The sequence below is a fragment of the Pogona vitticeps genome, chromosome 8, assembly GCF_051106095.1.
Source record: "Pogona vitticeps strain Pit_001003342236 chromosome 8, PviZW2.1, whole genome shotgun sequence".
Lineage (NCBI taxonomy): Eukaryota > Metazoa > Chordata > Lepidosauria > Squamata > Agamidae > Pogona > Pogona vitticeps.
In genome coordinates this window covers 17,427,241-17,451,846 of record NC_135790.1, presented here as the reverse complement: position 1 = coordinate 17,451,846, position 24,606 = coordinate 17,427,241, and the positions used below count along the sequence as shown (strand labels likewise).

At 42.7% G+C, this 24,606-nt stretch overlaps 1 long non-coding RNA gene across 1 annotated transcript in view; it reads right to left on the bottom strand.

The window, feature by feature from the left end:
- Window positions 1–24,387, bottom strand: part of LOC110069912 (uncharacterized) — a 44,965-nt gene extending 20,578 nt beyond the window's left edge. Inside the window, exon 1 of the long non-coding RNA XR_012080853.2 lies at window positions 22,638–24,387. This is a non-coding gene — a long non-coding RNA (uncharacterized LOC110069912). The remainder of the gene's footprint in view (window positions 1–22,637) is intronic.
- Between the last annotated feature and the right edge of the window lie 219 nt (window positions 24,388–24,606).

Below are 24,606 nucleotides of genomic sequence, written 5' to 3'. Positions count from 1 at the left end.
CTCTATAGTTTTTCCCCCATCTCCAGTGTGGCACGGATTTTTGATACGACACTTCCATGGATCTCCTTCACAGCTTAAAGCAATTGACACAGACGCTGCTTTCTAAAAAAACACACAAGCCAAAATCCTGTTTGCATAACTTTTTGTGGTGGAAGCTGATGATGTTATTATCTCCCACCTAAGTTTATTTTAAATTAAATACATCCTCCACCCACTCCCTCGGCTTTAGGTTCTGAAGTTGCTGGATTACTCTAACGTGCTGTACATACAACAGTCGTTGGAAAGAGTTCGGAAACTTCAGCAGGTCAAAAATGATGCAGCGAGATTGTTAACTGGGGCTGGATACAGGGAACACATAACTCCCCCATTATAGCAGCTCCACTATCTGCTTATCTGTTTCTGAGCACAATTCAATGTGCCCTTAAGCCTATAAAGTCCTAAACAGCTCGGCCCCAAGCTATCTCAAGGACTGCATCTCCCCTTTATAAGCCTGTCGGGTATTAAGATCATCTTTCTCTCAGTCCTGTCACCTTCACAGATGCATTTGGTGGGGACAAAAAGGTAAAGGGCCTTCTCTGCGGCTGCTCCCAGACTCTGGAACTCCCTGCCACAGGAAGCCAGTCTGGCTCCATCTTTGCTGTCCCTCTGCAAGCAGGCAAAGACCTGCCCCTTCAGACTGGCTTTCTCTTAGTCACCGGTTGTCTGAGCGAGGGTTTTTTAACCCCTTAGGTCCTTTTTAAGGAGAAAGGCAGTGTAAAAATATTTTAAACGAATGAATGAATGAATGAATGAATGAATGAATGAATGAATGAATGAATAAATAAATAAATAAATAAATAAATAAATAAATATTGTTTTGGGGAAAAAAACACATGCTGCAAGATTGCTGCCGGTGGTTCCTCTTCTTGCAACTGCAATCCAGCAATCATCTTTGGTGATGGAAGGTTTCTCCCCCACCCTCATCCTGAGACTGCCAAAGGCTTCCCCAGAACAAAACAGAGTCCTGGGGAGCCTTGGAAAATTAAAGAAGAACCCTATTAACAGGGTTCCAGCGAGTGAATGCAGGTCTTAGCAAAATAGAAAATTTGATGAAAGGGACAAAAGAGGGGACAGTAGATGCCAAACAAAACTTAAATGAAGTTGTACAGACTTTAGAATCGTCTGTATTAGACATGACACCAGGTAATATGAATGCAGTAGAGAGTTATCCAGTGACCCATGCAGCTTCCAAAATTAAAAAGCACTATGACAAAAATCTTAAGGAGGCAGAGATACTGAAATCAGATAATTTTATGGTGAAAATATGGGAAGTGAAAAAAATGGATATTCTGTCAGATGGGCTGAAAGACTGTTTAATTCAAAAAGAAACGGAAAGATGGGATGTATTGTATAAATGGCAGCAGCTACCAGACAATGTTGGAATAACATAGAATAAAATTAAAATTAAATGATAAGATAAAAGCAGGAGGGTAATTAAACTGTGAAAAAGCAAAAAGTTGATATGTATTAGTAATATGAATTGATTGGATGATGTTATACTTTATGCTCTCCTATCCCCCAAAACTATTTTTCCTTTCCTATCCCCTCTTTCTTTCTGTACCCTCTATCCTTGTTTCTAAATAAAATAAAATTATTTTTTTTAAAAAAAAAAGGAAAATTAAAGAAGAAGAAGAAGGGGGCAGGAAGTAATGAAATAAAATTTATATTAAATTTCATTAATCTCAAATAAATTTTAGTGGTATCAGTTGACACCATCAGCTTCTGCTGTGTAAATTAATGCAAATAAAGTTTGGGGCAAAATTACTTGAGCGTTTCTGTTCTCTATCATCTGTTTAATTCATCAGTTGTATTTATATCATTTTTTTTCCTTAAAAGAAAACAGAGGGCTTTCCCCCACTTATGGAAGTGAAGCATCTCATCGGTGCCTCGTTCCTTGGTTGCAACGTGCGATTTCAACACACTAGAGCCCTTCCCCTCTGATTCCTACAATTGACCTGCAGGACAGTTTGGGCTGAGAGAGAGCTCTCAGCCGTATGGAAACCAGAACCTCATTCTTCCAACTCCCATTTCACCTCTCTAACCACTAGGCTATTCTCCGGCTCTTTTTGTATTGTTATAGAGCAGGCTGCAGGAGAGTCCCTGGTTGACAAGATCTGAACTGTTTCCATTTACTGAGAGTATGAGCATATCTATGCTACATGCAGGCTTTTGTGCACTTGCTTTAAATCAATTTAATTCTTACAGCTTCTCCCCAAAGGATCTGGAAAATTGGTGAAGTATTGGGAACTGGGAAAGATCTCTGCCCTTTGCTTACAGCATTAGAATCTATAAGGTTCTCCAGAGAGAGGAACAGTTATTAAACCAGCTCAAGGCTTCCACTTAGATATACCATAAAATAATTTCAAATAAATTTGTGAAGTCCTTCAAAATACTGTACACCCAACACCAACACCACCCCTTTAGACGGTTGGCTTTTACTATATCCTGTGGCAAGCGTTTCCAATATCAAATGCAAACTGTGTGGAAAAAAGTTATTTCCTTTTGTTTCTTTTTGAACTTATCATATGTTAATGTCATCAGGGGCCCTCCTGTTTTTTATTATGCAGGTTAAGAATCTCCCTATCCTTTCCAACCCCAAACCTGTCATGAATTTACGTAGTACATATTATCTTTCTCCCCCTCTCCCCTTCTATAAACTGCAAAATGATAATGTCTTTGAGTCTCTTCTCCTTGTCATATGAGAAGGGTAGAATTTAAACATCAAACTTGGCATTCAAGGCTCGAACCATCTGGATTTGGGATATGCACAAGTAAACTCAAAGTGTGAAAATCCTAAGATTTCTGTCCTCACCACAAACTGATGTATGCCTTGAGAGTTGGGTTTCTCCAATGGTTAGCAGCAAAGCATAAAGGTTATTAGTTTTCTGGACTACTTATCCCAGAATTTCCTCAGCCACCATGGCCAGGGTTCAAGTACACTGGCTGGGGGATCCTAGCAGTTACAGTTCTTATAGCTGCCTATATTCAACACTTGACAAGCGAGCATTCCATACTAAACAAAGATGCTGTTGCTCTGAGGCCAGTAAAATTAGTGATGAATAAGCACGGAAAATTGAAAATATCTAAAGGAAGGAGAGTGGTTGCAAAATGAACTTTTAGAGGAGCAAAGATTTAAAGGGGAGCATGTACAGGAAGTGGAAGGAAGGGCAAGTCATCAAGGTAAAGTACAAACAAGTAGCCAGGATTTGTAGGAAGAAGGTCAGAAGGCTAACGCTCAGCATGAGCTCAGAATTGCAAAAGAGGTTAAAAAACAAACAAACCTCCAAGTTGGCACTGGAGAAAGAACAAGAAAAGTGGTTTATAGAGAGGATGCAGAAATTGTAACGGGTCAGAGAGAAGGGCTACACACCTACGTTGCTCCTCTGCAGCCCAAGATCAGTAAAGAGGTAGCATGGCAAGTCCAAGCTGCTTTAAATGAATGCAAGCCTGCAGGGCCAGATGAACTGCATCTAAGGGTACAAAACGTAGATATACTCACAGAACCTCTATTATCTTGGAGAATGCTTGAGCAGTAACCAAGATCCTTGAAGTCCAGAGGTGGCGAATGTCACACACGGACACCCATCTTCAGGAAGGAGGGGAAAAAAAGAAGATCCAAGCAACTACTAACTGGTCAACTTGACATTGATACCAGAAAATATTATAGAACAGAAAATTTCCCCATCCAGATGGGGGAAGTCAGAGCGGTTGGGTTTTGCTTTAAAGGTTCTTATCTTCAATGCTGTCTATTTTATCTCTCACTTGATCTATCCTTGATCCTTCTATTCAAACTGATTGATGTTTTCTGTCCAATGAGAATGGTCCAGACAGTTCTTTCGATTGACCCAATTTGCCCCCCTTTGATTAATGACACTCCCCTTCCCACCCTCTTCCTGTGCTTATCATTCAACAGGCATGACAACTTTCCTTTGTTTCATTGAATAAAGGAAGCAAAATAGCAATCCATTTATGTAGCATGGTGCACAATATACCGCAAATATATCTTGCTTTTCTAAAATAGCACTACATCAATACAGATAGATAGATAGATAGATAGATAGATAGATAGATAGATAGATAGATAGATAGATAGATAGATAGATAGATAGATAGATAGATAGACAGACAGACAGACAGACAGACAGACAGACAGACAGACAGACAGACAGACAGACAGACAGACAGATAGATAGATAGATAGATAGATAGATAGATAGATAGATAGATAGATAGATAGATAGATAGATAGATAGATAGATAGATAGATAGATAGATAGATAGAATTTTAAAATGGATGAGTAAATGAAAACAGAGGAGGAGGTTCTCATCCCCTTCAATGCCACAACCCACAAAATACATCACAGGGTTGTCACCTCAGATAATTCTCCCCACAGTTGTATTTTGGTGCAGACTAAACATCTGCACAGGCTACCGAATGGGCTAATTAGAAGTGCTCTGAATTGTGCAAAACAAACAAACAAACAAACAAACAAAAAACCTCACAAAACAGTAGCCCTAACACTATGCCAAAAAGGAGTGAGGGAGCTCTAAAAAGGAACGGATAGATTGCTGGAAATCAAAGCACATGTGGACTCTGTAAACCGAACAAAATTAAAAGTGATTCAAATAGTGAGCTATTTTGCCAGTGTGGACATGTTCTTAGTCTCTGAGCATTTAGAAAGAAGGTGGTGATTACTGAGTCACAGCACAGACTTCTCAAAAACAGGTAGTGACAGAAACATGTATCTACAGTGGCAAGCAGAATTGAAGCAAGCTGGATTTGCCGTGGCTTGACTGGCAACCTTTTTCACACTTCTGTTTGGATTAGGTGATCCCACGGAGACCACAGATTGTTTCAGTGCTGCACTAGCAACTCAATCTTATGTGAGTTGATCCATGCCACAGCCCACACCCCCAAATATAGCAAACCTATTCAACAAGCCCTGCCAGGTACATGTCGAGGTATTTTGCTATTTCAATCAAAGAAAAAGATACTGCTCCTCACTGCTTCAGGAACTTGCATATGCCTTGAGTTATAGCCTGTGGATTCCAGTGGGAAAGAGAGGTGAGCCAATTCAATTTTCTTTGCTCAGGCCTTTAAATCAGAACAATCCTTTTCTGTCTATGATTAACTCCTTTTTTTTATTTTGCTGTTTATTAATTGTTCACTTTTATTGTTGATCATATTCTTCTTAGCAAGAACAACTCTCCTTAGCAAAGGAGAGTTTTCCCTTTTTTACAGTGTTATAAAAACATACAATAAAACATGATTCAAATTAGAGATGTGGACAAATATAAAAACGGATCAGCTTTTTTTGATGAAAATGGACGATTTGTTAAATATTCGCCGATCCGTATTCATCAAATTTTAAGCCCTGATGAATACGGATCGATGAATATTTTCCTGTTTTTATTCATCTTTGTAATTTTCTTTTAAAAAACACATTCTGCCTATTGGCCACTGACCAGCTGACCAGCAGGCTGATAGGCAGCCACCCACCCACAGTTGTCCACCCCCACAGCCTACCCCCCACCCCCTGCCTCTCCCTACCTTAGCCCACCCCCAACACCCCCCTTACCATAATCACCACGACCGCCGCCAAGGTCTCCATCTGGCCTCTGCAGCCACAGTATGTAAAAAGGCTGCCCTGTGCAAAGATGGCAGCTGCAGCTTCATTTAGGGTAGGGAAGCTGCAGCTGTCATCTTTGCAAAGGGCAGCCTGGATTCCCTTAGCCTGCCTTAAGGGAGGCCAGACTGCCCTTTGCAAAGATGGAAGCTGCAGCTTCCCTACCCCAAGTGAAGCCACAGCCACTATCTTTGCAAAGGGCAGCCAGTCTCCCATTTTACACACTGTGGCTTTGGAGGCCAGATGGGGGGCCTCAACAGCAGCGGTGGCAGCGTGGGATCAGGGGTGGTGTGTGTCTTTTAAATAACCCCCCAACGGAACGACGAATAACTTTGTTATTTATTGCTTCATGGGGGTAACTATGTGGCGTGAGTCGTCAACTTTTGATAACTCACGAAGTGGGATGGCTCGCCAAAATGGTGAGTTGTCTCCATCTCTAATTCAAATATTTGAAGATGTTTTCTGAGGTTAAGGCTAACCGACAGCTTAAAACATCTGTTCTCCTGGGCCTGCACAGCTGCACAGGGTCATCATCTTTACTCCCATCTTAAAGGGAAAGATTGGCTGCCGTCTTCACTGGGGACTCCCCTGAGCATCCCAAGGTCCCATAACATGAACTTCTTCACTATGGTGTTTGTCTTGAAGATCTGCAGGTAACTCTTGGCAAATATTCAAAGGGGAACCTTCTTAATGTTGACTTAGGGCAGTCTTTCTCAATCTAATAAACTTCCTGGTCTGTTGAACCATCATCGTAGATAACAGAGCCAATTGGCCTGCTTGGACTGGACAGTGCTAGTTTTTTGCCCCAGCATATAGACTGGATGACTTTCCTGATAACATCTTACAAGGAGGGTAAGCATTACAAACCAGACTCTTTCTGCCGCTTTCCAACCATTCCCTGAGCTTTATTCCCCCAAACGAATGCTCATGTCATATCTCATCAGTTGGGCTCATTTTGATTCTTTGTTTAGCTTCATTTGTCAGTCAACAAGTCCCTAGGAACCTTGAGGGACAGTAGGAAGGATTGCTTGGATTTCCACTTTGATCTAAATTACAGAGGTTGAAAGAGCAGTGGGGAGGGAGGGGATGGCGGTGTTGTCCAGCATGTCAGGTAATGTGGGTCTTATCTCTTCAAACCACTGTCTCTCTTCTGAATCACCTGTTAGGAGTGACTTGTGGACTGAGTGGGAGGAATGTTTTCCACTAAAATGGGGGGAGGCGACACATACTTCCCACTTCGCCGTGTTTTCAAGCAAAGTTACCCATTCATTTGCAAGCTTATCCAAAGAGATTAAGGGATAAATCGTGATTCTTGAATCTGCTTTATCCAAAGAGATTAGGCAATAACCCTGGTGTTAAAAAACTTGGATGACAGCATCATGGCTTAATCATATTTCTTTGCTTCCTGTTAACGTTCCAAGTGGTTTTCCCAGGCCGTCCCATGGCCCTTGCACGCTGGCCTTAGCATCTTCTTATACATAAAATCAGTGGCCAAGTGAATGCTTGATGTTAGACTGGGAAGAACCGGAATGTAGGCCAAACTACATAAGAGGCCGAGCTTATGATCGGAAATTGAGAGCATTATTCAGCATGGTATTTCTTTAGAACTGCATGAGCAGTTAGACTTGCAAATGAAGCCCATGTTTACCTCCTAACTACCTATCCCCAAGCATAGGATAATTTAGAAAATATGGAGGTAAAAAAAATCTTGTGCTAGGACAATACCTTTAACCACTCCTGGAAGCACCACACCGAAATAGGAAGATGATTGTTTCCTTTGATTTGATCCACAGCCAGGACAGATCTAGGAAAGCTGGAAGGTCAACGTTTCCTATAGCCTCAACCAGGAACTTTTGAGATGGCCTTCAACAGATTGCAACCATCATCTGAATTATGGAGGCTGCAACTACATGGTCAGTGGGATTTTTTTCCACTTATAAAACTGGTGAAGTTGTTTTTCCCAACCACATGCTGAAAAGGCTGATTCAAATTGATCCAGCCCTTTTTGCTGCCAAAACAGATTTTTTTGTTTGTTTGTTTCAGCAGTGTAGACAGTTGGGGCATGATATACATAACAAGGGGAACACACACACCCCTCCATTCTTTCCTCTCCCTGCAACATGCTCCTTTTTAAAAAGGCATTTAAAAGTTCTTATATACAGTATATGAGATTTGCGCTAGATCACCCTATCACCGTATCCCTGGGGCCTTATTATTTGTATTATTTCCCATATTTACACCACATAAAAGGATCAGTAGGGGCAAGATCGGAGGAAAGAAGAAAAGAAGGGGTGGCTATGGATTAGAATGTGCATCGCATTCAATATGAACAGTGAACTTTGAAACAATTCACACCCTCTGTGTAAGCTCTGACTGTGATTTGAAATGTAATACAGTGGTGCCTCGCAAGACGAATGCCTCACAGGACGAAAAACTCGCAAGTCGAATGGTTTTGGCGATGGGATTGATGACTCGCAAGACGTTCCTATGACCGTGCTTCGCAAGATGAATGTTTTCAGTTTTTTGTTCCTGCCTCATGTTTGCTGATTTTTAAATGTTTTTCTATGATGTTTAAAAAGTTAAAGTTTTTTTAATGAAATTTTTGAAATCATCTGCACAATATATATGGCTTTAAAGAGCACTTAATAAAACCTTTGTAAACCAAATTTGACTTTGTTCTGACTTGTTTTGCCCACAGGAACTCATTAATTAGATTTCAATGCATTCCTATGGGAAAATGCATTCGCAAGACAAATTTTTCACAAGATGACATTAACCATGGAGCGAATAAAATTCGTCTTGCGAGGCACCACTGTATAGGCTGCAAATCAGATCACAGCCAAGCTCCGGATCACTCCGAGAATACACTCCAATTCAGCTTGCCAGTGTAGCTGAACCTTGGGGCAACAGAACTAGTTATTGATATGGGCCTGTTTATTGAGATATATCTCAAAGCAGTACCGAATGAAGTAAACAATTCTGCTGGAGGGTATTTAAAAGCATCAAATGGAAGGTTAATTCCCTTTCACAAAATGGTCGAAACGTGGGAAACTCTTCTTGACTTGGAAAGGAGTGCATATCTTTGGCCTGGGCCTCCACCTTAAAACATATTCTGCCAGAGACTCCAGTCTCAAAATTGTTGGAATCAAAACATGTGTCCCAGTGGAAGTCCTTTGGACTATACAGAGAGGGTCATGCTTTCCTTCTGCTGTGAGAACAATTCTAATTCCATCCCGTAAAGTATCTTTTAAACCAACTGTGTGCTGTGCATTGTTTCGGGAGTGAATAGAATACTACGGGGTGCCTGGGGAATGAAACTGTGATCTAAAGCAAAAAGGAAAAGGGATCGCCTTTTCCGATGAATCTTGAAAAAGAACCCAGAAGGGTTTTCTGCCAGATAGTGTGATACATAGCTTGCAGAACAGACTTATTTGATGGGGGTAGGAGTTGAATTACTTATTGCTGTCTGTAGTGATTCCAGATTGGAGGGGTAGGGAGCAAGAATTGAAACCACATTTCATCAGAGTTCAAATACAGAATGTTACAAAAGAATGCTCATATAGCCAAACCATAAAATCCTCTTCAAGTCCAAATCAAGGCACTTTTTTAAAAAAATGAAAAATGCATCCCTTAGATTTCCAACTTTCAGCAATACAAGGGTGGGTGGGTGTGGAAATCTGCCATTTGGAATCGCTGAATGAAATAAATATTCAAACAGGCTATGGAACAAAGGATGGGCTCCAGTGGAGGACTTCCACGGGGAGGAGGCCACTATCCAACACAAATGGAAGAGGAAGAATCATCTTCCCCACTGCAGCCTTCTGGGAATTCCCAAAACTGACTCTGGAGAAACATAGCCTGGGAACATTCAAGAGCTGGATTTTCAGAAAGAATGGAAAATTGGGGAAGAAATAACATTCCATCACAACCAATACCGGATTTAACTCAAATCGTGTACAGATTTAAATCGGAGTCCTTCCGATGCTAGGTCACAAGGAAAGGATGCAGAGAAGGCATGCCCATTTTTTGGTAAGAAGAGCAGGAAGTCTGTATTGAATACACACTATTTTTCCAGCCTTCAATAGAAAAAGGGTGTCGAGAAACAGTGAGTCACTCTATTAGGGGGAAATAAGAGAGCCATTACTGCAAGACTTTTCATTTCTGGGCCTGTCACCAGTTGGCCTGCTCTCCCCACACCAAATAAGACACAATGACAAACAATTGGAGTAAAAAGGCCACAGCTTTATTGATAACAGCCTGCAGTTCCCCTGGCTTGAGCATTGTGGCTGGATCCAGTCCTATCAGCGGACCCAAATGCCCCCTGATGTATCTCATATCTTCCTAGTTCCCACTGGGCAATAACACAGGAATGGCATCAAGTGGAGACCCATGGGCATAAACCACTCTGTGTCTCCCTGCCACCCAGGGGCAAGGCCCAAGCTGGAGGGGCGAAATCCTGACCCTATACCCTGGGCCCTGGTAGGGGTTCCTTACCAGGTCCCCTTGTTATTTGGGTCGGAGGGCTGGGGGAACGCAGCCCAGAAGCAAATGAGGCTATCAGCAGCCCAGCTCCTATTAAATGCTGGGCCGGAGGACCAAATTGAAAACTCCTCCCTCCAGGTTCGCCTCCAGCTGCTGGCCCCACCCACTGTCCACGGCAACCAATCAAGGAGTGCTTGTGTAGTCCCGGCGTCAGATGGCCAGCCACCATTTTGAGATCAGCTAGGGCAGTGGTGTCGAACTGTGGCCCTCCAGATGTTCTTGGCCTTCAACTCCCAGAAATCCTGGCCAGCAGAAGTGGTGGTGAAGGCTTCTGGGAGTTGAAGTCCAAGAACATCTGGAGGGCCATAGTTTGACACCACTGAGCTAGGGAGTGGGGAAGCATCCACAATGTGACTGCCAATTTTTTTTACAGTAGAACCAGAAGATCATCATCTATCCACCCAATTTTAAAAATTTATTTTCATTTTTCAAGAAACTTCATTTTTCAAGGAGCTGTGATATATAGGCTTGCTGCCACCAGCAAAAAACAAACAAACAAAAACACACCCAAAAAAACAAAAACAAAAAACCCCCATTGCATTAAACATTAAAACATTAAGTATTGCGTTCAATAGTGCATTAAAAATCTTGGTCTGAATATTTGCATCCTGTATCCCTATATCCATCTGGACCCCTTTTCAAATACATTGTGACTTCGTTGCCATGAGCTGTTTCTTGTTTCAGGTGAATATGGAAGCCACTTGAGATCTGTCAATCCCTTTGTTTCTCTTTCTTTTTATTGGCAGAGAGGGGCTGGCAAGCATTATAAATGGAAATCAATATTTCATCTGTAAACGGAAATGGAACAGGTTCCCAGAAATACAAGCCGGCCCCAGCCGTGCAGCTGTCAGCTAGACTGCCCCATCTGTTCCAATTTGTGCAGAGAGCTGGATTGTGATCCTGTTTTAAAAAGCTTTGTTACATGGTCCATCTTTAATGACGACCTGCATCGTGGAATTCTAGAGGTCATTAGAAAAAAAGCCAAGAAATGCTACTATGGAAAAGGGCAACATCAGAAAAATGGATATGCCAGCCTGTTGCAGAAGATATCAACACGAAAAAGAACTTGGCATCCGTTCATTTTTTTTTAAAAAAAATGTATATATTAATCATCATTAACTCAGCTTGCCCTCACCATCACTCATTTTCCCTTTCAGAAGCATACTTCTTGACTTCCTCGATGTACAAAGTTTTAAAAAAATGTGATGCCTATTATTATTATTATTATTATTATTATTATTATTATTATTATTATTATTATTATTATTATTATTATTATTATTATTACAAATCCAAATGCCCTTGTCCTATGTGGTCAACATGCATAGATAAACCCTCTGCTCCTCATATTTTGTGGGACTAGTCAATGGACCTGCAGCTGTTCTTACTGCTTAGTTAGTTATGTGCCGTCAAGTCAAAACCAACTTACAGTGACCCTGCTTTCAAGGTAAGTGAGACACTTAAGGGGTGGCTTTAACAGCTCCACACCCACAGTGAGTTTCCGTGGCTGAGCAGGGATTCGAACCTTGGTCTCCAAAGTCTTAATCTGTCTCTCTATCCACTATACCACTCAGGGTACCCTATGACTGCATAGCTATTGCTACTTGCTTTCACAACCATTACATTTAATTTTTAAATGATGGTGGTGGTGATGATGATGACGACAGAGAGCTTTGTTCTCTTCTTACCACGATCCAGATTTGGGAGCATGGGACCTTCTCTAAATATGTGAAATCAAGAAAATAGGTAAGTTTTCTCTCTCTCTTCTGGTCGAAAGATTTCCTAGCTACGTATTTTCCCCAATGACTCAGGTCTGAATCAGAATGTGAAAAGGTCACTCTTTTGTAAAAACTGCAACTCCCAAACTTCTTCACCATTGCCAGCTGTAAAAGAGCTAGTTTTTTCTTAAAGGATTTGTGGTTACATCCTGTGTGTCAATCTGCACATTTCTCAAGAAACATTTGGAAGATGATTCAGCAAATGCCAAATATCTGCAACCGGACCAGGGGAGCTCAGAAAATAGAGGCCTGCCATCTGTTTCACAAACAACATGGATTTTGCCCATTATTTTTGCATATTGTGCTACCCCCAGCTGCACAAGCAATCCGATCTCCAAGGAAGCCTCTGAAACTAACTGCCCCCAGTAATTCTCTGCTCCCTCACAAGCCCAGTCAGCCACTGATTCTCTGTGGGACAAGACACTGAAATCTCCCAGTTGACTGCAGATACTGGAAAACCCCACCATTGTTCCAGAACTGCTGGAAATCTCTTGCATTACCTAAATGCACGTGTTAGGTAGCATCCAGACAGGATTTTGGCCTGACCATTTATTATTGTTATACACAACTTTGAAAACTTCACACCTAAGCAGCTTGAGAATATCCATAGACAACCATATGCATTTCTGATGCCACTACGAAACCTAGTTAGGGCAGGCTATGCAAACTGACTTTGCTAACTATGAGTTAAAATATCAGGCTACTTCGAACACAGAAACATGAAGGGAACGCACATCTGTCGCTGTCTGAAACGCCTACATTTCTACGCCCTTCGTTGACAACAACCGCTTTGCCTCCTGAAAGCAAAGCAAATGAAGGCAGGTCTGGTATTCTAATATCTGGATTCATAGCATTTCTTAAGCTACGTTCAAAGCCAGGTCATTAAAAAAAGTAACTTTGCCTTATTTATGATCTGAAGTTTTAGTTTTGTTCTGATTTGCCTACAGGTTCTGTTGAGCCACACAAACATTTATCAGCCTCTGTTCAGTCTCACATTCTCATGAAGTGAAAATCTAGCCGCCTAGAGTGGTCTTAATCGACTAGATAGGCGGGATAATAAATAAATAAATAAATAAATAAATAAATAAATAAATAAATAAATAAATAAATAAATAAATAAATAAATGGATGAATGAATGAATGAATGAATGAATGAATGAATAAATAAATAAATAAATACATACATAAATACATAAATACATAAATGAATGAATGAATGAATGAATGAATGAACGAACGAACGAACGAACGAATAAATAAATAAATAAATAAATAAATAAATAAACAAACAAACAAACAAACAAACAAACAAACAAACTTACTGCAAGAAACAGACAACTCCTTTTCTAAAGGAAAACCTGGTCACTGTATGGCATTGAAAGATGAATCAAACCCTAGATAGGATTGTTCGAAATGCAATATCTTGCTCTCAGTCTCTCTGTCTCTCATGTGCACTCTTTGGCCTCATTGTCCCATGGCAGTGGTGGCCCAGATTCATATTTCTGAGGACAGAACATTGCAGGGGTACATATTCCCTGTCTGCATCCCACCCCCCAAAAAGCTGAGAAGATGGTAGGGGGTAATGGTGGGAGTCAGTCCTCCCACGGGGTTAAACTCTGAAGATTTTCCAGAGTAAGAGAGGCCTGATCATGCTTGACGGAGGGGCAAATTGGCTGCTCCCTCTGAGGGGAACCACTTAATTCAGCATTATGGGATGGTGAACTCTTAAGAGATTAAGTGGGTGGGAAAGATAGGCAGATCATCATCATCATCATCATCATCATCATCTTAGAATTGCAGATCTGGAAAGGACCCTATGGATCATCAAGTCCAGCCCCTACCAAGGAGACCCAGTGGGGGACTGAATTCTCAACCTCTGGCACTGCAGCCAGATAGCTAAACCTCTGAACTATCCAGCAGTTTTGACCCATCCTTTCAATCAGAATTGTGATGGTTTGGGCTGGAAAATATGTCCCAAATTTTGGACTTTTTGTCAGCTTTAGCAAATATTTCTGGCACAAAATCAGGACTGAGAGGTCTCAGCAAACCATCTGAAGTCTTGATGAGTTGCTATAGAAGACTCCCTGGAAAAGACCCCGATGTTGGGAAAGGATGAAGGCAAAAGGAGAAGGGGACGACAGAGGACGAGATGTATGGACAGTGTCATCGAAGCAACCAACATGAATTTGAGCCAACTCCGGGAGGCAGTGGAAGACAGGAGGGCCTGGTGTGTTCTGGTCCGTGGGGTCAGGAATAGTCGGACACGACTAAATGGCAACAACAATTATCAGTGAGACATCTTTCAGGGCATGTGATGCTGAAGGAGAAGGAAAGCTGATTTCTAAGTGTGAAGTCTCTTTCCATCCTGGATGCCCCTCTTCCATCTACCTTAGCTGGTGCCTGGCGTCTGTGTGTTTCTGTGTGTTGCACTGGTGCACTGTTAGCAGATCAATAAGGGCAGCAGCAAGAGGATGAGACTGGAAAGAAAGCTTGTGCTGCTATCCTGGCAAAACCTTGTGACACCTGGTTTTGTGAACAACCTGCAGCTTTCCCTTTTTGTGACTTTTCTCAACAGGGAAGTTGGCAAGTCCTTGTGGGTTGGAGTCCCAAGTCTGAGTCTCAAGTCCTGAGTCCCAAGTCTGAATCCCTATTAAAAACAAGCTCAAAAAAAAAAAAGAAAAAAAAAAAGGAAGGGCTGGGTGGGTTCTGAGTCACGAGTTGAGTTGGAGTCATAGAAAAACAAACAAATCTTGTTGGCAAGGTTCACTCTAAGCTGCATATGTGTGTGACTCCATGCAGCTTTCTTCCTCCTCCGCACAGTGATTGTTTCCATCCCCTGTGGTTCCACTCGCGAGGGAACCCTGCAGTGCAGGGGCAGAGTCATGAGTGAGAGAGAGCGAGAGAGAGCGACGCATAACGGGGCTGATAATTAGAGTGTACGTTGATCCTGAATCAAGTCTGAGTTGAGTCACCAGTGTGACTTAAGTCCCACTTGATAGGACGTTCCATGACTTGAGTCTTTATCCCTGTTACTCAATAAGTCCTAATATGTTGTGGGAGGAAAGGGAACAAACCAGAAATGGCAAGTCTATTTCTAAAAGTAAGTTACTGCATCTTTTTTCATTTGCTTGTTTGCCTTGCAAAAACAGAGTTTACGTAGGGGGAAAAAAAACCCACTGAGTTACTTGTGCCCAAAACTGCACAGGCAGAGAACCAAAATTAAAACTAAAATGCAGCCTTTGAGACAAGCTCAAGAGAAAAAAAAAGCTTACTCTGCCCCACTTGGCATTTCTCAGGTGTGTCTGGTGTGCCTGGCAATGAGGTCATGTGTGTAGCAAACCCATAACCGACACCAATGGGGCAAAGGCCAGTACATGGGGAGGGAGAAGAGACCTTGAATATAAGCCTCATGCCTTGAGAATGTTTGGTGAAGTCATATTTCTAATTCCTCTGAATAGAAACTAACCTGGCTGATTTTCCCCCACCCCACCCCCCCAGCAAAAGCACCAGCAGCCTCTCCAATTTCACTCTGCTGTACACATGCAATATTGAGAGTACTATTAGGAGTTTGTTTCTTGGCTACAGTTATAGAATTTTCCAGAACATTTTCTTCCCCTTTTCTCTTTGGAGAAAAAGGAACAAGAAAGAAAATATGCCTAAGTTCTTTAAAAGGAATGGTTTAAAACATTAACAGCAATAAAGAGAGGAGTAGCATTTGAAAGCAGGGACATCTGGTCGACTCAACGATGGCCATAGTTTTCTTGCGGCCATCTCTGTGGTCAGCCCAAGTCATTTTTCTACCTGAGGCAAAAAAACAGATGGCAGTCCATCTTATCCCACTGTCAGGAAGTCAACGGGGCAAGTGGTTGGGCTTCTCCCACATTGATGGAGGGAGAGCATGTTTCACCACACTTAAAGGCAGGAGGAAGCAGGCTGCGTAGTGTACAGCTGCCACATCCCAGCACTGTCTGCTTGAAATGACACTCTGCACTAAATTGTGGCACTGGTCTAGAACAGGTAATCCTTAGAGATGGGCATGAATGGGGGGGGGGAGGCAATTCAATGAATCATGATAACGAATTTATAATTTTTCTTCTGCCAAATCGATGAATCAATTTATCAAATCATGTTTGCCTTTAAAACTGTACAAAACTTTATGAGCCCTGCAAGTTTGGTGAAGTTTGGGCTTCGGGCCTCTGAACTATACACCCACAAAAAAGCCCTCCCAGGAAAGTTCCCCCAGGCATCTAGAGAAACCAAAATCACAGATTCACTCCCTCCAAGGTTAGTGAAGAATGGATTTCAGACGTCCAAATTCACAAAGTGGGTCCCCCAGGAATGTGCCCATTAGCAGCTGGCTTGGGGAAGCCCAGTCTTCACCAAACTTGGAAGGATTGTAGAGGAGAGTTAGGGGAAGCTTCTCTGCGATTTTGGTGTCTCTAGGTGCCGGGGGGGACTTTCCTGGCGAGCTCTCCTTGCAGGCGTGTAACTCAAGCATCCGAAACTCAGTCTTCACCAAACATAAAAGGTAAAGGTTCCCCTTGACAATTTTTGTCCAGTCGTGTTCGACTCTAGGGGGCGGTGCTCATCCCCGTTTCCAAGCCATAGAGCCAGCGTTTTGTCCGAAGACAATCTTCCCTGGTCACATGGCCAGTGCGACTTAGACACGGAACACTGTTACCTTCCCACCGAGGTGGTCCCTATTTATCTACTTGCATTTGCATGCTTTCGAACTGCTAGGTTGGCGGGAGCTGGGACAAGCGACGGGCGCTCACTCCGTCGCATGGATTCGATCTTATGATTTGCTTGGTCTTCTGACCCTGCAGCACAGGCTTCTGCGGTTTAGCCCACAGCGCCACCACGTCCCTTCACCAAACATAGAGGGACTGTAAAAGAGAGTCAGTGGAAGCCTCTGCAAGTTTGGCATTACTAGTTGCCCGGAGGGCTGTTCTATAGCCCAATGAATTGTTGAATCAAAAATTGCTAACAATTCATTGATTTGGGAAATAGCGGAAATGGATATCTTATCAGAAGTAATGAAGGACTGTCCTTTACAAAAGGCAACAGAAAGATGGGGCTTATTTTATAAGTGGACTAAATCAACAGGCAACGTATGAATAGCATATATTGAAATGTGAACTTAAACCTAGAAGGCAGAAAAGAGTAAATAGAGTAACGTGGAATTTTGATATAGCAATAGGTATAGAATGGATGTTAGTATGTGATTGTTTCTCTTTTTCCCCTTTAACCTCAACTCCCCTTTTGCTTTCTGTCACCCCTCTTGTTAAAAAATAAATGATTATTTTTAAAAAATCCCCACTGAGTCTCTTGAGAGAAGAGCCAGCCTGGGTAGCCTTGGGCAAGCTGCACAATTCCAGAGTGGCCCCAGAAGAAAGGAACAACAAAGCACTTTTACGTAGTCTATACCTAGGAAACCCCGGAGAGGGTTGCCAAAAATTAGAATTGATTTGATAGCTGTTGTGTTGTGTTGCGGATACAGTCTCAGCAGCTATCCATCCAGAAATTCCTGAATTTTTCTTTGGCGTCTACTCCAGCACTGTCTCTGCTCTAAAACGCCTCCATTATTATTGGTACAATCTATTTATTTGTTACAGCAAAAGGGACAGAGAACGCTTTGTGGAGCGTTTGCAATGGGAGAAGCATTATTGGAAAGTATGAAGCGATGGACTGACTGCGCGACCAGGTGTCTGTCCTCAGCTGTTAATAGGCCTCATTCCTGGTGAGTCACTCAGCTGCAAAGCAGAGACATTTTGCTTTTCTTAGTTTTAAATCAGCCTCTCCCCCCCCCTCCCCCTGGTCACCTCTTTCACCTTTTAGATTCCTGCCATCGGCCACACAGTACAGGGCAGAATGAAGCCTGATCCCTTACAAGAAGAAGAAGAAGAGGGCATTGGGGTTGCATTCCAGGGACCTCGCTGCCGAAGCCTGCAGGTGGACTGCCGGGCAACTGACAACTCAAAAATGTGATGAGGGAAATTGCAAGCTCAGGCCACCCAAGGGGGGGGGCTGCTGCAGACAGTTACCTGAGCAATGGCCCTTAGCAATTTGCCACTGATTGAGTCTCGCCACTTCCTCTTGAAGTGTGAAGCCGTCTGTGGAATTTTTCTGAAATAAAAAGGCCCGCATCATTTTTTCCGTGCAAAGGGTCTTTAAGCTAGATTCAATCAGCACACACTAGTGCAGAGTTCCATGTTAAAATTCTTTTTTGAATTTTATCTCCCAGCGTACCATGGCCAGTGACCGTGCAGGCTGGGGTAACCGTAGTCCAAAATTTACTTTTCCAAGCTGTCCTTTAACATCATAGACGGTGATGTCACTTATGTTTCTGCATCTGTGATCCAAGCAATCAAAGAGTGGTCCCATTGGTATCACAACTGTCCAGGGTGTCATGGTTCTTCTTGGCTGGAGGTTGATCTCTAAAATACAGTGGTGCCCTGCTAGATGATTACCTCGCAAAATGGTTAATTCGCTAGACGATGAGGTTTTGCGATCGCTATAGCGCTTCACAAAACAGTGTTTCCTATGGGTGATTTTTGCTGGACGATGTTTCGGACTGTGCTTCGCAAGACGTGTTTTTCGGGGTGATTTTCGCAAGACGACAATTTTGACAGCTGATCTGCGCTTTGCAAAACAGTTTCTCTATGGGTGATTTTCGCAAAACGATGGCGATTTTTCCCCATTGGAATGCATTAAATGGATTTCAGTGCATTCCAATAGGGAACCACATTTCGCAAGACAATGTTTTCACAAGACAGTGATTTTCGCTGAACGAATTAACATCGTCTTGCAGGGCACAACTGTATAGGAGGCTACCCTGTTGACAGGGTGTCCAGCCCAAGTATGACCAAGAACCCCCTATTTATTAGCTGTGTCATCTCATCTGGTTAGCCTAAAGAACAAGACTGGATATAGTGGTTTAGACATTAGCAAGTGTTCTTTACCAGAGAAAGGAAGAATAATTTAAAAGCATGAATAATTCTAATAGCAGCCACCAGAGAAGTGATTGGTAAGAAAGGGGGGCCTGTTCGAAATCAACTGTTGCTTTCTTTCTTGGTCAAGTGATGACAAGAGGCTGAACAAGAAGACTGGAGGAAGTACTGGAGGAAAACTCCCCACAGAGAACAGAAGGGTTTCCTGTGGTTTCCTCTGTAGCCCTGTCCTTCAACTCCATGACCCAGAGTGGCTGGTTTGAAAACTATTTGCTTTAATTCTTGCTCATCTTGTTTCCAGTTGGTCACTTCTGTGGGAAGGAACTGGTTTGACAGTTTATTGAGTTCAGAATGAATATTCTGGCCATAATCTTATTCTCATTTTATGCTAGTGGGAGCACACTGCCACAAATTAAGAAGCCAGCATAACAGAGAGCATCTGAATGCACAACAGGTAATGTCTACTTTGACTTCTTAAATTGTGACTGTTTGCATATACTCCCAAAATTATACTGTTTGCATTACTGTCATTTATAGAACAGGATACATGCAATTTATCAACGTGCCGATCTGGCGGAATAACATCTGCTAGCGAGGTATAGTAAAAAAAAAGCCAGAGTACCAGTGAATTGTTGGTGAGGGAGACCTACTTTGGGGAACAGATTAAATGTTAGATTTTTGCTTCATGTTTTTCACCTCTTTTTATCATACGTATGGCATGATAGTACTGTCGCGCTAATGCAGCATACTGTATTAGCTTCTTTTAAAATTTGCAATGATCTGTTGATTATGCAATGAAGGTTTACTTACTACCTCTTTTTACTCAAAATTTTCTCTTTTTTCCCCATGAACCTCCTTTCAAAACCTCCTATAATTAATTAATGAAAATTGCAAACTTGAATGAGGGTTCAAAGCCATAGTGCCCAAAGAAGAAAAATTAGATGGTCTTCTTTATAGCAAATGGCCTGAACATTTAGTAGTTACAATTAACAGTTGACCCATAGAATCAATGGAATTGACATAAGCGTTCACTCCACATTGGGGAATTAATTTAATGAGTCTACTGTAATTGGGACTATCAAATGAATGTGCAAATCTCCTAGCAGTGACACTCTATTAAAAGAGTGTGAGAGAAGGTGAGAGAAAACTTCCCGCAAGATGGTGGCTTAAATTTATCCATATTTTTGCATTATTGTTATTCATTGTTATCAGTTGTTACTCCCACCCTCCAAAAAGCTTCCCAATAGGTCAAAACTATCTCATATGTTGGTGATGGTGGCTCTATTCACCAGTGTGTGTGTGTGTGTGTGTGTGTGTGTGTGTGTGTGTGTGTGTGTGTGTGTGAGAGAGAGAGAGAGAGAGAGAGAGAGAGAGAGAGAGAGAGAGAGAGAGAGAGAGGTTCTCACTATAGTCATCATCATCATAGGCATCCTTCAGTCTCGAGAGACTATGGTAACGTGCTCTGTATGGAGGACTAGTGTTTTGATGCTGTACGCAAAGCTGGAGTGTCCTCTCCAGGGCACGAAGCCTGGGTAAAATAATATAGAGGATAAGCTGTTACCCAACCAGCAAATCCCCCCTCTCCACATCACTGAAATAGTCCAATGGAAAGGCAAGAGCCAATACAACTGGTTTCAGCGACATCGCAGGAGTTGACAGAATGAAACAAACTGCCTCCGGGACTCCGGCTCCGGATTTTGCCTTGAGGTTAACTCCTGAAGCCTTTTTCATCAGTGGATACAGCCACAAGGCAGTGGAAGTTTGGAATCGGAGTTTTCCTTCTCTTAAATGAGCTGCCGCAATGCAAAACAATCCTTCTAAAATGCTTGGCGAGCTGCCTATAGCTATCCCTGAAAGAGATCCATTGCAGACCAAAGCAAGGTGCTTTAAAATTACTCATCGCTAAGGATGGTGAGGATGTGGACAATCCATACCATCTTCCTGGCCTCCATGTATTGGCATTTACCACAGCCTACCCCAATTCTGCAGCAGCAAAACAAGGGACCAACTTGGGCCTGGTAGCTATGTGTCAGCACTTGTGATAGGAAAGTCTTCTTCCTAGCTTTGTGTCACTCATTTCTGAGCAATTTACCTGCCATCGTGTTAGATGACTCTGTCAGAACAAGGGGCAATGTGAAAAGGGAGGATTTGGAAGAGAAAGGGGAGGGGGATGTTCACACAACTAAGATGACACACTGCAGCCTTTGTTTCTGCCTTTCTCCTGGGTTCCAATTCAAATATGTTTGAAACACAGGGATTTCAGATATATCTGAGAATGTAGAATGCCATGTTCAAATAACTATGCTTGCAAGCTGTGCTTGCAATGAGCAGCAGCAACGAGAGTCAGCAGGCCCGGAATATCATCTCTGTTGTGCTTTGTTGGTTAAAGAACAATTTGGCATCCCTTGCATTCTAGTTAAGTCAATGCTATGAAGTGGGAATTGTAACTGGAGGTGAATCTTAGTCTCTTGGGTCTTGAACTGCATGGGTAGCTGGTGAGGCCACCGGGCACCTTCAGCAATGACAAGAACTGTCAGAACAGAACTATCTTTTGGCAAGAATGAGAGACAATGCCAAGGTCATTCCATCCTGTCGGCCTCTTGGGGAAGCTTTGCTGGCCTCAAGGCTCTTGGAAGAAGAAAGGACAGATAAGGAAATCCTATTAGGAGTTGTGGAGCCTGAAAATCAACACTGTCTGCAGGGGAAGGGATACAGGGCTTGACCTGGCTAAGCCTTGCCCTTATCATCCTAGAGCTGCATCAAGCTCTTCCTTTTCTAGGCAGTCCAGATAGGGTGGTCACAGGTCCTAAAGGTGCCATTCATGTCCTTGGGCTCCGACACAGGTAGACACATGTTCGCATGCATGTATTGAAACAGTAAAGAAATATATCTTTTGGAAAGGTACGGTGAGCACAGAGCGTGGAAGTCAGTAGTTATAAATATTCACTTGTGTTGAGTTCCTTTGTTCAATAACTGAGACTTAAATAAATTACATTATGATTGTAATACAGTGGTGCCTCGACTTACGAACTTAATCCGTTCCAGAAGAGTGGTCAAAATGACTAGATAGGCGGGGTATAAATACAAGAAATAATAATAATAATAAGATGGTCGTAACTCGAAATGGTCGAAAGTTGAAGCACCAGTTCCCATAGGAATGCACTGAAATGCAATGAATCCATTCCAGCCAAAGAAAAAAATCACCAAAAACTTTTTAAAAATTACTGCAAGACCCATTGGAAATGTGATTAATCCCTTCCGGCCAAAGAGGGGGGGGGGGGGAAACGAAAAGCAATCACGCATGCAAGACCCATTGCAAATGCAAAGAAAACAAAGCAAAAAGCAAGCAGATCGTGCAAGACCCATTGGAAATGGGGGAAAACCCATAAAGCAACCAAACCCTGCAAGACCCATCGAAAATTGGGGGGGGGGACCAAAAAGCAAGGAAACTCCCAAGACCCATTGGAAATGGGGGAGGGAATACCAAAAAACAAACAACCCCCCCCAAGACCCATCAGAAATAGGGGGGAAACCCAAAAAGCAACCAAACCCCTAAGACCCATTGGAAATAGGTGGGAAAACCAAAAAACAACCAAACCCCCGAGACCCATCACAGTACAGAAACATAGCCCCCCCAGCCCAAAACCACACTGCTAAACCCACCCAGAACAGTTTTTAAAAAGCAGAAAGCAGCACCTTACTTTACCAGGCAGTCTGAAGCCTCCTCCTGTCACATAGTCTCTAACTGCTGGGGCGAAAGAGCTACAAAGAAGCAGCCTCTTCGCCACCAAGAGTTAGTAATTTGAATGTCCTGCCTTTTCCCCCTGCCTTTTTCTGTTCGTAACTGGAAGCTCCAGCTGCAAGTCGAAGCAAAATTTTGCGGCTGGAGCTGGTCATAACTCAAAATGGTTGTACGTTGGGACATTAGTAAATTGAGGCACTACTGTACTGTATAACATGGGATAATTTAACTCCCATCATTGTGCAACTTTAACTATATCTGCTCTTTCAGCTAGTGTTTCAGCAGGCGTGTGCATAACTGCTTCAGCATCTTTTGTGTCAGAAGCTGGCTCCCTGTAGCGTTCTGGTTTTTTAAAAGTACGTAAGAACTAAGTATGTTACTGCTTTAGGAGGCATAAAGTTATTTGTTGAAACAGACCAAATTGACAAGAACAAAGAATTTGGTGAGCATTCTTTAAATCCCTAAGACCTGTGCTAGCCTAACATTTTGTGTACTGCTAAAGGGGCGGCTGGATAGCTCAGTGGTTTAAGTATCTGGCTTCAGAGCTGGAGGTTGAGAGTTTGGTTCCCGACTGGGCCTCCTGCAGGTAGAGCCAGCCTGGGTGGCCTTGGGCAAGGTGCCCAATTCCAGGATGCTCACAGAAGACGGGAATAAGCCACTTCTGAGTATTCTCTACCTGGAACACCCTGAAATGGTTATGACTTCACAGCATGCAGTTATTTAATTAAGGGGGGGGAAACTCAGCACTGGGACAGACGTTCTCAAATCCTTCATTCTGGACTTATACGACTGAAATCACTGCTGTAGTTTTGGAGTAACTGGTTTAAGGAGACAGATAACTGGAATTTTGTTTGAGAGGCCTTCCCCCCTCTTCATTGTTCTTGTTTTCCCTCAGTCTAAATGAAAACATGTGGATCTGGGGGAAATAGTTATCAAACTGCTGATTGTTTTGTCTCTGTGGCTCATGCAATTTGATTTAGATCAGAGGCTTCTAGCAGTCGCTATCTCCCCAGGAACATCAATCTCCTTAGAACTTCTACAGAAAAAGACTTCTTTGTTTTCTTTCTTATCCTTAGCGTTTCAAAACAACGTTCTGGCTGATTCTTCCTAGATTTCTGCCAAGAAAGACCAAGAGGAGATAAGAGAGATGGTGGTAGAAACTGCAAAAGGAGAAAGAAACTTCGTTGAAAGGGAATTGATTGTTGTACCTTATCAGCGGTGGAACTTCTAAAATTTTAGTTATGTGGGGAGGTTTCTGCCATACAACTACCCGGATGCAACCAGGTGATTCTCTGTATGGCTATAACATAACCTGAAAGTTTGGGGTGCTCCAATATCAGAGCCTCTAATATAACCAGGGCCTGTCAGACTCTGCAAGGTCTCTGCAGTTTGCACAAAATGTCTCTGTGGAAAAACTGGTGTCCTTTGACAAGCAAAGCAGTCACAGAACAAGCACAGAAGGACTGGCTTGGATAGAAGCAACCCATCCGGTGCCTCTCATTTTTGAAAGCCCATGAACGGGACCACCTGTTGAGTGAGGCAGTTGCCTGAGCTGGCAGAGTGCTGATGGTGGCCAATTCACTACTCTCCCTCCTGCCGGCTGCACAAGAGTTGAAGGTACTCTGGAGAACTGCCACTATCAGCCGTTCCCCAGAACTTCACAGAAGAGCAACTTCTGTCCTCCTCTAACACAAAGATGGAAAGGGGAAGAAGGGTCAGAAGGAGATAAGGAGATACTGCTTAGGCAGAAACTACAGGGTACAAGTCAACAAGGAACTCTCCCTTCAAGGAGGAGAGAAGAGGAAGAAGTAGAAGCAGGAACACACATTTCTTATCAAAGGCCAGCTCTTACACAGAACCAGGTATTACTCTAATCAGTCCTTGGACGGTTAGGAAATACCTGGCTCTCTTTTGAGATTGTCACTGGA